Source organism: Hippopotamus amphibius, chromosome 1 (assembly GCF_030028045.1).
Source record: "Hippopotamus amphibius kiboko isolate mHipAmp2 chromosome 1, mHipAmp2.hap2, whole genome shotgun sequence".
Taxonomy (NCBI): Eukaryota; Metazoa; Chordata; class Mammalia; order Artiodactyla; family Hippopotamidae; genus Hippopotamus; species Hippopotamus amphibius.
The window spans coordinates 46,637,908-46,649,563 of record NC_080186.1 but is presented as its reverse complement, the minus strand read 5'-3'; the positions used below and the strand labels follow the sequence as shown (position 1 = coordinate 46,649,563).

General features: G+C 42.3%; 1 pseudogene; it reads left to right on the top strand.

The window, feature by feature from the left end:
* Positions 1–1,565: 1,565 nt before the first annotated feature.
* On the top strand, positions 1,566–4,629 carry LOC130859068 (acyl carrier protein, mitochondrial-like; annotated as a pseudogene).
* The last annotated feature ends 7,027 nt before the right edge of the window (positions 4,630–11,656 follow it).

Sequence of the window (11,656 nt, the reverse complement as noted above, 5' to 3'; positions counted from 1 at the left end):
TTTTTTTTTTTTTGCCTTTTTTTTTTTATTGAGATACAGTTAACATACAATAAACTGCATATATTTAGAGCGTACAATTTGGTATCCCAATCTCCCAATTCATTCCCCCCAACCTTCCCCACTTCACTTAATCTTTACAATAACTCTTTGGAGTCAATATTATTATTGGGTTTTGTAGATGAAGACATGAAGGCTCAGAGAGGTAAAGTGGATTTTCTAAGAAAGCATAGCAAGCAAGTGGTGGACATTGGATTTGAACCCATGTCTATGTCACTCTTCTCTTTCTAATATTGTACCTGTAAATGACTTAAGGAGAAAAGTAAATCAGGAGGTGGTTTTCTGGAATATCTAGCTGTCCAAGCCTTGTGAGAAACATATGTTGACCCTCAAACAGGTGAAGAGGTTACCCACTCACACGGACCAAGTAACAGACAAGTCTCTGCACCCTTATTAGGAGAAATTTCACACCTCTGAGGAGTCAGTGTCTCATATTCCCTCCTTTGCCAGGCGTGCCCAGTGTTAGAGGCTGAGAATCCTGATCTGAAAAGCCTAATTCAAAGACTTGGCCATATCTGAAATGTCCATAGAGAAAAGAGAGGAGATGGCCCTCTTGACATTTCCTTGCAAGGTCCCAATTGTGACAACTGCGTATTCCAAGTGCTGTGTGAGTAGCGACCAGCTCCATCTGGGGGAATTAGACCCTCCCAATGAAGAAGACAGCTAACTGGATCTTAAAGAATGAGTAGGGATAAGTACAAAATGACTTGTCCCTAAGTCTGGGCCTGTATGTGGTTGGACTTTAGAACGTACCTTAGGATGCAGCCCTGGCTAATGGGGCAGACACTGATGGTAATTCATGGCCCTCTAGGATATTCTATCAAGACATTAATGAGGAAAACTGAAGCCCAGAGAAGGAACCTGGCTTGTTCAGGGCCACTGGAGTGAGAACCCCTCTCATAATTCCCAGAACAACATTCTCTTCGTCACTGGGCTGCTTCTTGCTTAATCACCCTCATTTGGAGCCACCGCCTGTTTGTCTCCTGCCTGGCCCAGATTCCTGGGTCTCAAACCACAGGAGACCTAGGAGGGTGCATTAGTCATTTGTATTACTATCCGACCAGCACAGTTTCCTGGCCACGAAGCCTCCTAGCTTTGGAGATGTGTAACATGTGCTCATTTCCCTGCAGGGTTCGGCTTCATTTAAGCTCAAAAAATGAGAAATGCTACAAAAAAATGTACAGTCCTTGACCTTTGAGCTCTTCCACTTGGCCGACGGCCTTGGGTGAATTCCTCCCCCGTGAATCAAAGTCAGAAGCCAAGTTGCATTATTTTAAGACTTCAGGCTCAATGCCTTTTCCCTGTCTGTAATGTTTATGCATTCCCCCGAAGTCCTACCAAGTCTTTAATGTCCAGGCCAGGTGCCATCTCCTTTAGCTTCTCTGATCCCCGCCTTTCCATCACATCTAGCCCATAGTTCTTGTTCCCCTCTCTGAACTCTTAACATTACTATCCAAATACCTACTCCACACTCAGCATATTTTAATTTAAATATGAAAACACCAATCATGTCTTATGACCTCCCCAAGATTATAAACCTGAAGTTTTCCTCCCATCCCATTTGGTATCACCTGTCTCAAACCAGTGACATAGTGGCTTCCTTCTACCTTGGTATGTCCTTTCTACCTACCTTTGCATTGTTCTCACAGTGTTTGCCTTCTCTCCACTCCTATAACACTTCCATGGCTTGTAATGGCCTTAGTAGAGGCTGAACACTTAGCCATGGGCCATCAAGTTACCATGCAATCTAAGCTGCCCATTGTGAAATGCATGTTATCTGACCCACCAAGCCATAAACTTGGGCATGCACAGCTGCACTCCATCATCAAATGGAAGTGGTATAGACAAGACTAGGCTCACACAGACCCTGAAGGCACAGGTGAGTCATATGAAGAAGTGGCCTGTGGTCCCCACTCCTGCTGTATTAACTTCTCTCCCTAGCCTCTACTGGCCTCATGAGGGGCACTCTACAATCAGCTGACACCTTTCCCTGCCTCCTGGATAACTATAGAAACCTCTGAACTGGTCCCTCACCTCCAGTTTCTTCCACCTTCTATTCACTGCTACCTGCTGCCACTATGATCTTCAAAAACTAGTTCCACTCTGATCACATTGCTATTCTCCTCAGAAACCTGTGCTCACAACTGTTGCCTGCAAAACTCCTGCTCATTCTTTAAGGCTTTGATCACACCCTACTATCTTCTCTAACCCCTTCCCAGATGTGGAGCTAGAGAGCATTTCTCAAATGTTATCTCCAAGGACTCTTAAGGACAGAAGAAAATGATCAGGTGCCCCTAAAAGTCCTAGAAGTACAGCCCAAAGCCACCATCTCGAGTCTTTGAGGACTAGTGGCTTACATAAGAACTCAGCCAATTTGACCTTCTAGCCCATATTTCTAGATGTTTTCATGTTACTTAAAAGTTAAGTTACTTACAAGACTTATAAGCTGAGAACTAAAAAACACTGATAAAGAAAATCAAAGATGATTCAAGGAAATAGAAAGATATCCCATGCTCTTGGATTGGTAGGCTTAATATAGTTAAAATGGCCATGTTACCCAAAGCAATCTACAGGTTTAATGCATTCTTTATCAAATTACCCATGACATTTTTCAAGGAACTAGAACAAATAATCCTAAAATTTATATGGAACCACAAAGGACCCAGAATTGCCAAAGCAATCCTGAGGAAAAAGAACAAAGTTGGAGGCATAACCCTTCCAGACTGCAGACAATACTGCAAAGCCACAATAATCAAAACAGCATGGTAGTCACACAAAAGCAGACCTATGGATCTGTGGAACAGAATAGAGAGCCCAGAAACAAACCCTCACACCTACAGGCAATTAATCTTTGACAAAGGAGGCAAGAATATACAATGGAGAAAAGATAGTCTCTTTAACAAGTAATGTTGGGAAAGCTGGACAGCTACATGTAAATCAATGAAGTTAGAACACTCCCTCACACCATACACAAAAATAAATTCAAAATGGCTTAAAGACTTAAATATAAGGCATGACATTGTAAAACTCCTAGAAGAGAACATACACAAAAACATTCTCTAACATAAGTCATAGCAATGCTTTCTTAAGTCAGTCTCCCAAGGCAATAGGAATAAAAGTAAAAAAAAAAAAAAAAAAAAAAAAAAAAAACAAGTGGGACCTAATCAAACTTATAAGCTTTTTGCACAGCAAAGGAAACCATAAACAAAACAAAAAGACAACCTACTGAATGGAAGAAAATATTTGCAAATGATGTGACTAGCAAGGGATTAATTTCCAAAATATACAAACAGCTCATACAACTCAATAACAAAAAACCAAATGACCCAATTAAAAAATGTTCAGAAGACCTAAACAGATATTTCTCCAAAGAAAACATACAGATGGCCAACAGACACATGAAAAGATGCCCAACATTACTAATTATAAGAGAAATGCAAATCAAAACTGCAATTATATATCACCTTACACCAGTCAGAATGGTTATCATCAAAAAGTCTGCAAATATTAAATGCTGGAGAGGTTGTGGAGAAAAGAGAACCCTCCTACACTGTTGGTAGGAATGTAAATTGGTACAGCCACTATGGAAAATAGTATGGAAGTTCTTTAAAAAAAATAAAAATAGAGTGACCATATGATCCAGCAATCCCATTCCTGGGCATATATCTGGAAAAGATGAAAGCTCTAATTTGAAAAGATACATGCACCCCAATGTTCATTATTTACAATAGCCAAGACATGGAAGCAATGTTTAGTGTCCATCAATAGATGAATGGATAAATAAGATGTGACACACACACACACACACACACACACACACAGGAATATTACTCAGCCATAAAAAAGAATGAAATAATGCCATATGCAACAACATGGATGGACCTAGAGATTATCATACGAAGTGAAGTAAGTCAGACAGAGAAAGACAAATATAAGGATATCACTTATATGTGGACTCTAAAAAATAGTACAAATGAGCTTATTTATAAAACAGAAACAGACTAACAGACATAGAAAACAAATTTATGATTACCAAAGGGGAAGGGAGGGGAGAAATAAGTTGGGAGTATGGGATTAACAGACGCACTCTATCACATACAAAAATAGGTAGTGCATCCTGGGTTGGCGCAGCCACGGCGGCTCTCATCCTTTGCGTGTGTGTCCGCCCACTGCCCGCGGCCTTCATGCCGCTGCCCAGGCTCCCCACAATGGCTGCAGCCCGGCCTCTCACCCTCTTCCCCACGGGGGCCCAGACGAGACCTGGGGCTCCGTAGCCAGCCTCCGTGCTCGCGCAGGTGCCAGATAGAGTTACACAGCTGTGCCGCCAGTATAGTGATGTGCCCCCTTTGACATTAGAGGGAATCAAGGACCGTGTTCTTTACATCTTGAAACTCTATGACAAGATTGACCCAGAAAAGCTCTCAGTAAATTCCCATTTTATGAAATACCTAGGGTTAGACAGTTTGGACCAAGTGGAGATTATCATGGCCATGGAAGACAGATGCAGAGAAGTTAATGTGCCCACAGGAAATTGTAGATTACATTGCAGACAAGAAGGATGTATGTGAATAAAATATCAGACCCCTTTCCTTCACTGAGAGAAGACTCAGAAGATGCTGGCGAGTGCCCGGAAGTGAGAACGCATTTCTGCATCATTGCTGACTTTGACAGAGTAATTCTGTTTAGATTTGTATTTAAATTGTCTTAAGTGTTTTTGCCCTTTGAAAGTATATCTATAAAACCAAAAAAAAAATAAAAAAATAAACAAGGACCTACTATATAACACAGGGAACTATATTCAATATCTTGTAATAAACTATAATGGAATCAAAAAAAAGAATATATATTCATGTATATATGTGTATATGTATAACCGAATCACTTTGTTGTACACCTGAAACTGACACAATATTGTAAATCGACTATACTTCAGTAAAAGGAAAAAAAGGTTAACTTACTCACTTCTCTAGTAAATTTGATATTCCATGAAATGCTCTGTCTTTATCCTGTAGATCTTTACACACAGCACTGACATGCCACCAGCCTTACACCATCTTAGTAGTCCCAAATTTGAGAAACATGGACCCTCTAGCACTTTTTTTGGACTTCTGCCACTTAGGCATGGTTCTGTGCCTGAGAAACTCAGTCTAGAGCAGAAAATTCCACACAAGGCTGTGATGAGCTGCACATCATAAATAGTACATAGTGCACAGTATTGGGCGTCTGGAGGGTTCTTGCATTCTCAGTATCAACTGAAGGCTAATTCCTTAGACTGAAACTGAAGCTAAGCCCTGACTGCACACAAGAATCTTAATAATAACAGTACTATTAACATAATACCAATAGCTACAACTTATACAGTACCTACTCTGACCAAATACTTCTCTAAGCTTATTTGTATTGACACATTTAATTTTCAGGTCCACATCATGAAATAGGTATTTTAAATATTTTCATTCCAGTTATATGATGAGAAAACTGAGCTTGGCTTTGAAGTAGGCAGCCCAGCTTCAATGACCATGACTTTAACCACACCATTATGGTACATCTCAACTATCCTTAGTATTAAATAATAGTAATAGCAGCAGTAATTGTGATAATAGTAATAGTAGCAGCTGCAATCGTAGTAACTACACACACACACACACAAACACACACACACACAGACTCCCTTAGACATTAAATGAGATAGCATATAAATCACTACGAAATCCTCCTAGCACAGACTAATCCACTAGACCTTCCTAAACAACCCCTCTCTGAGCTCCACTGCCCTTTCCTACCCACAGAAGCTCAGGAAGGGGTCTCCCAAGATTTCTTAGGTAAGTTTCAGTGAGAAAAAGTTGAAATTGGATAGCTATGCAAACATAGTAAGACAGATTTGTGACTATAAGAGTCTTAGGCAATAAGAAGGTAGAATTTCAAAGAGGTGAACCCCTCTGATGGACATTCAAGGACCTACTTTGGTCTGGCTCTTGCTAACCAATAGGTAGTCCTCAAACTTGAGAAGCCCTTTCTCAGAATAAAATTTGTGTTTTAGATTCAGGAAAAGGTTCTATTATCTAAAGAATGTAAAGGAGCCAATGGTGGGAAATACTGACAATGCAGCCCCAGTGCATGATTTAATATTTAACTGACCCCATGTGACCCAGTGATGGAGATAAGACTGCCATTTTACAGATGAGGACTCTGGTAGTCAGAGAGATTCAGTACCTTACCCAAGGTAATACAGAAATAAACAGGCAGCACTGGTATTTGGAGTCATGTACATCTGACCACAAAGCTTACTTGTAAATAACATACATGCCATGAAGGAGCTATGTTTCTGACCAAGGATAAAATATTATTATAAAACTCTAAAAGGAGATGGCTCCAGAAACACTAGGAACTTTAAATTTTAAGTCTCTGGCCCTTAGTATGATTGCTCTTGTAGGACACAGCTTTCTAAAATCTGAAGAAATCATAATTCTCTTAATTATTGCATGTCATTAGGTGAGATGGTTACTGGCTTCAGCCAGATGTGGTCACAGTAGTCAGATGTGTGCTTTCTAGGACCTAACCTTTTCCAAAGCTGAAAGGAAAGGGCAGGGGACAGAGGGTAGACGCATTAAGTGGCAACAGGAGAAAGTTTGAGCAGGAGGGAAAAACCTCTGAAGGTCCAGCAGTAAGAAAAGGGAACCCAAGTAGACCAACAGTTGGCCTTAACTAAGTCTCTCAATTATTTGGAGGAAGATCAGGTAAATGGATGAGGGTGGGGAGTGGTTAAAGTTACTATTGGGGTAAGGAACAAGCAAGGATGACCAGGTTTGGATTTCACTGGATTACCATGAAGGTTACCAAAACTTGGTATCAGGAACAAGATCTACGTCCCATTATAGGAACATGAGCAGAGTCCAAATATCCAAACCAGAAATCAGTGCAGGAATAGGGTGACCAAAAAGAGTAACTTGATGCAGAATCCTAGGAAATACCAAATAAGGACAGCCTGTGTAGGATTTTGGCAAATGCTGACATCATAAAGGACCCTACAGACAAAGAATAACATGTGCCAAAACATAAAAGCTGGATGGGCATGGCATGTGGGGGAATAGCAAATGGTCTATTGGGTCTGGGATTGAAAGAAGGCATACTTAGAAAATGTTTGCTGGGGGCAGATTATAGAGGCACTTGAATGTCAAATCAAAGAGCCTGGAGTTCATTGTAGGGAATCAAGTCTGGACAATGCTAACTGACGGATGATAGAGGAGAAGACACAAGGCCCATGGTAGGTGCTCAAAAAAAATGCATTGTATATTGGCTACTGCTAGGGGATGACACACATAGCAAAGAAATGATTGAAAATATTCAAGCTAGAAAGAAACTTTGGAGACTCCCTGTGTAATTTCCTTATTTTACAGTTGGGAAGACAAGCCTATGAGTGGGGCCTCACAGTGATCCGTGAAGAAATGGAAACCAGTGCTCTTTCCAGTTCACTCTACTTCACAATTGCAAGGTTAAAAATTCTATTTAAAAATTCTCCATATTTTGACATTGCTGATAATAAAGTGGAGGAAAAAAATCAGAAAATTGTGTCTTGGGGTTGGGGCTGAATAATAAAATTCAAAGCCAATTTTCTGTCCTAAAAATCACAAAGTCCAAGGACTTGACCGTGGGTTGTCCTTGGCTCTTCTCCCTGACTGCTGCAGGTCACTCTCATGTGTATTTAATCCCTTGGTCTGCGAGCCTTTTAACCCATAAATTGCATAAAACATTGCAAAGTCAGGCAAATAATTGCAAGAGATTTCCTGTTTTACTGACTTAGCCTGGAAATGAAATCTAACTCCAAGAAAGAGCTAGACACCAAATCCAGGGAAATGCAAGATCAATATGAAGATAAATCCAGTTAAGTAACCAGCCACCAGCTGGCATGTCCCCTTTCCCTTAACAGGGGCCTAAACAGAGAAGTAAAAAACCAGTTTCTAATACTGAGTCTCCTAAGGTGGCAAAGACCCACTGCTTATTTCTGTCTGTCTTATTACACACTGCACACGGGTGCTATAAGTGAGACAGAGACACTTGAAGCATAAGTGGAGCCCAGAGGAGGAAGCCATCATCACTGGGGGAACCAGAAGGCTCACCTGGCGACAGCATTTGAATTCGTTTTTGAAAGATTAGAAGGTATTTTTTCAGACAGACAAAAGACAGGAGCAAGGTTATTCCAACAGAGAAAACAACTTATGCACAGACATAAAAGGGATTATTGGGTGGCCAGCAAACAGTTCAGTGTGGCGAGAGAACGAGGAGACTGAAAATGTGGGAAAAACAAAAGCATTTCAGGCTTGTGCGAGGGCATTCCAGTGTGAAAGAACCTGGAGTGTCAGGGCAATGTCAAATAGTTCCAGGTGGGCTGAGTCCAAGGCCACACAAGCAGGCATGTAGAGGGAGACAGGGCTGGAAAGGAGGATGGCTCCAGCCAGGGAGGGCTGCGAGTACCTCTCTAAGGAAGCTGGCTCTTATTCTGCAGGTGGTCACAAGGAGCCACTAACAGCATCTGAGCAGAGGGGTGACACCATTAAAGCACACGTTTGGGAAACTGGATTGGAAAATGAGACTGGAAATAGGATGATTAAAAAATGTACCAGTTAAGAAACTTAAAGGATGCAAACGAGGGCCCAATTAGTGACCTAGACCCAGTTCTACCTAGAACGTTTCCCCAAGTTTTCCCACTTGCACCAACATTACCCTGCCTGACCACCTTACCACTAACGTGAGTCCTAGTCACTGGACCTTTAACAGCACTGCTAACTGTAGATTTGCCTCCCTGTGACCAGCTCAAAGGCAAGGATAGGGTCTGAGTAACCTCTATATCCTGGCATCCAGCAGGGTCAGCCCTGTGAGAATGTTTGCTGAATGAGTGTAGGCTGGCATGCTCAAATAAATCGAGTGTGTAGAAATAGGATACAGCTGTGTGCCCACTGACCTCATTCCCTTCCCTACCCTCTCCTATTCCCACCCAGATCCTAACACTGGCTGGGTAAACAGGGCAAAATTGTTTCTTCATCATTCATTGCAATACAATATTAACTACCTTTAAGGTCCACTTGGTTACCATTCAAACAAGGAATGTGGGAGCGAATGTAATCAGTTCATTGGGTGACTAGTGGGATGTCCTATTTCCTCTGACCAGGACATCATGAATGCATCCCACACTATTCCTCAGGTCTCCCTTGGTTCTATCCATACACTGCAAAGCCAAGACACAGTCCTGATACTAAAGGGGGCTGATTAAAGAATGGACATAACTTAAGCCCTTCATGTACCTGGCTCAAGGCCCCGGGCATAGGATCCTTCCAGACAAGTAACTGCACCAAATGGTCATCATTGCCCTTTCCCATCTATTATCCATCGGTACTGAATGGCACAACAACACTGCAAAGTGGGTTTTACCATCCCCATTTGACAGATGAGGGACCTAAAATGGTTAAATCAGTGGTTCTCAACCCTGCTGCAGTGGAAAATCAATTGGGCAGCTGATAAGTGATTCTATAGCCAGGCACCAGCTCAGGTGGCTCCAACAGAGCTTCTGGGGTGAGACTCAAGCAGCAGGGTTCAAGGTAACATGGCTGGTGAGTAGAAAACTCAGAACTGGAACTCAGCCTCCCCGAGCCTCAGTGCCCTTTCCAAAGCTCCATTGGCCACGAGTAAAATTCTCCTCTAGAACTATTCCGAGGAGTTCTAAGTCTGGTGAGGAGCTGGATGGCATGCATGGAGGGCCACAGATGGAAAAAAAAAAAAAAAAAAAAAAGGACATCTCATCAATTTTTCAGTTTCCCATACTGCTTACTTTTGATCTCAAACCACAGGATTTAGTTGTGGCTTCTATGGTGCATTAACTGTTTAGGTTCCTCAGGCCCATCCTGCTCAGAACATAGCACGGCCTCTTTCCTGCTGAGAGGGAACTTCGGGGCACAAAGGCTTGCCTCTGCCTCCTCTTTGATTGGGGCAAAGCAGAGGGCAGCTTTGGCAGCTTTACGGGCTGCCTCTTAGGCTGCTGACCCAGCCGCCTGACTGATGGCCTGCCACACTGCCCTGCTGGGGCCACGTCCCCCGTCTCACCAAAGGAGCTCACTCGGGCCTGTGTTTTGGTTTCTTTTTATGAGAGGATCTGTGTGAGGCCGTGAATCCCAGAGCAGCCATGCTGGAAAAAAATTTGAAAGATCATTTATTTCCCCACCTCTACTATCATCACTCCCTGGACACTTTTCTGATGGGAAAATAGAGGCTTATTTGATAATGAAGTATGAATAATCACAAATTTCAACATAGTAAAATATTTTGATACCAAGAAATTATTATAAAATGGATGTTTATTTTGCATCAACTATATGCCAGAGACTTCACACACATTATCTTAATTAATTCTAAGGGCCACTGCATTGCACAAATCCAGGAGCCATCATTAGTTTCACAGAGAACACATTATATATACCAGGATGTACATGGGTCTGCTAGAAGACTGCTATTCATAACTTGTGTGGCCTTACCTGGTGGCCTTCTAAGACTAATGTCAACCCTTATAAGGAAGCTATCATCCCTGTAGTGGTTCAGGGTACCAAAGAGCCCTCTTCCTTCTGGAGTACAAAGATTACCAACCAAATGGGAAACAAGCATCACTTTTTAGAATCTGTGTAATCATCATGTTTATCTGGTAGCTTTTGTTTCACAACAGATCACCCCAAAATTTAGGGACTTAAAACAATAACCATTTGTTATTGCTTACAAATCTACAGGTCAGCTGGTCAGTCCTGCTGATCTGGGCTGGGCTTGGCTGATCTTGGTTGAGTTCACTGATCTATATACATCAACTTATGGGCCAACTAGAGGATGGCCAATCTCTGATGGCCCTGGCTAGGCTGGCTCAGATGACTGGGACCTATCTCCATTGGTCTCCTTTCATTCAAAATGTTAGCCTGGGGCTTCCCTGGTGGTGCAGTGGTTAGCAATCTGCCTGCCAATTCAGGGGACACAGGTTCAAGCCGTGGAGCAACAAAGCCCATGTGCCACAACTACTGAGCCTGCGCTCTAGAGTCCACAAGCCACAACTACTGAAGCCCGCATGCCTAGAGTCCATACTCCACAACCAGAGAAGCCACCACAATGAGAAGCCAACACACCACAATGAAGAGAGCCCCTGCTCGCCACAACTAGAGAAAGCCCACGCACAGCAACAAGGACCAAACGCAGCCAAAAAAAAAAAAAAAAGTTAGCCTGGCTGTGCATGGAGGTAGCAGGGTTTCAAGAGAGCAAAGGGGAGCAGGTAATATCTCTTAAGGCCCAGGCTCAGGCCTCATATAACCACTTTTGTTGCTTTCCTTAGGCCAAGAAAGTCAAAAAGCCAATCCAGATTACAGGGGTAAAGAAACTGACTCCACATCACAAAGGGAGAAGGTACAAAAATTTGCAGCCATTTTTGTACTCTACCACACCCTGTAAGTCAAATTTACAGTCATGGGTTAATTGTTAGAAAACATGGCTTAGGTTTCCAACTGAAAGTGATATAATCTACACTCTCCCTGTGATGTACCCAGTTATAGAGGGAAAAGCTGGAACATGCAACAGA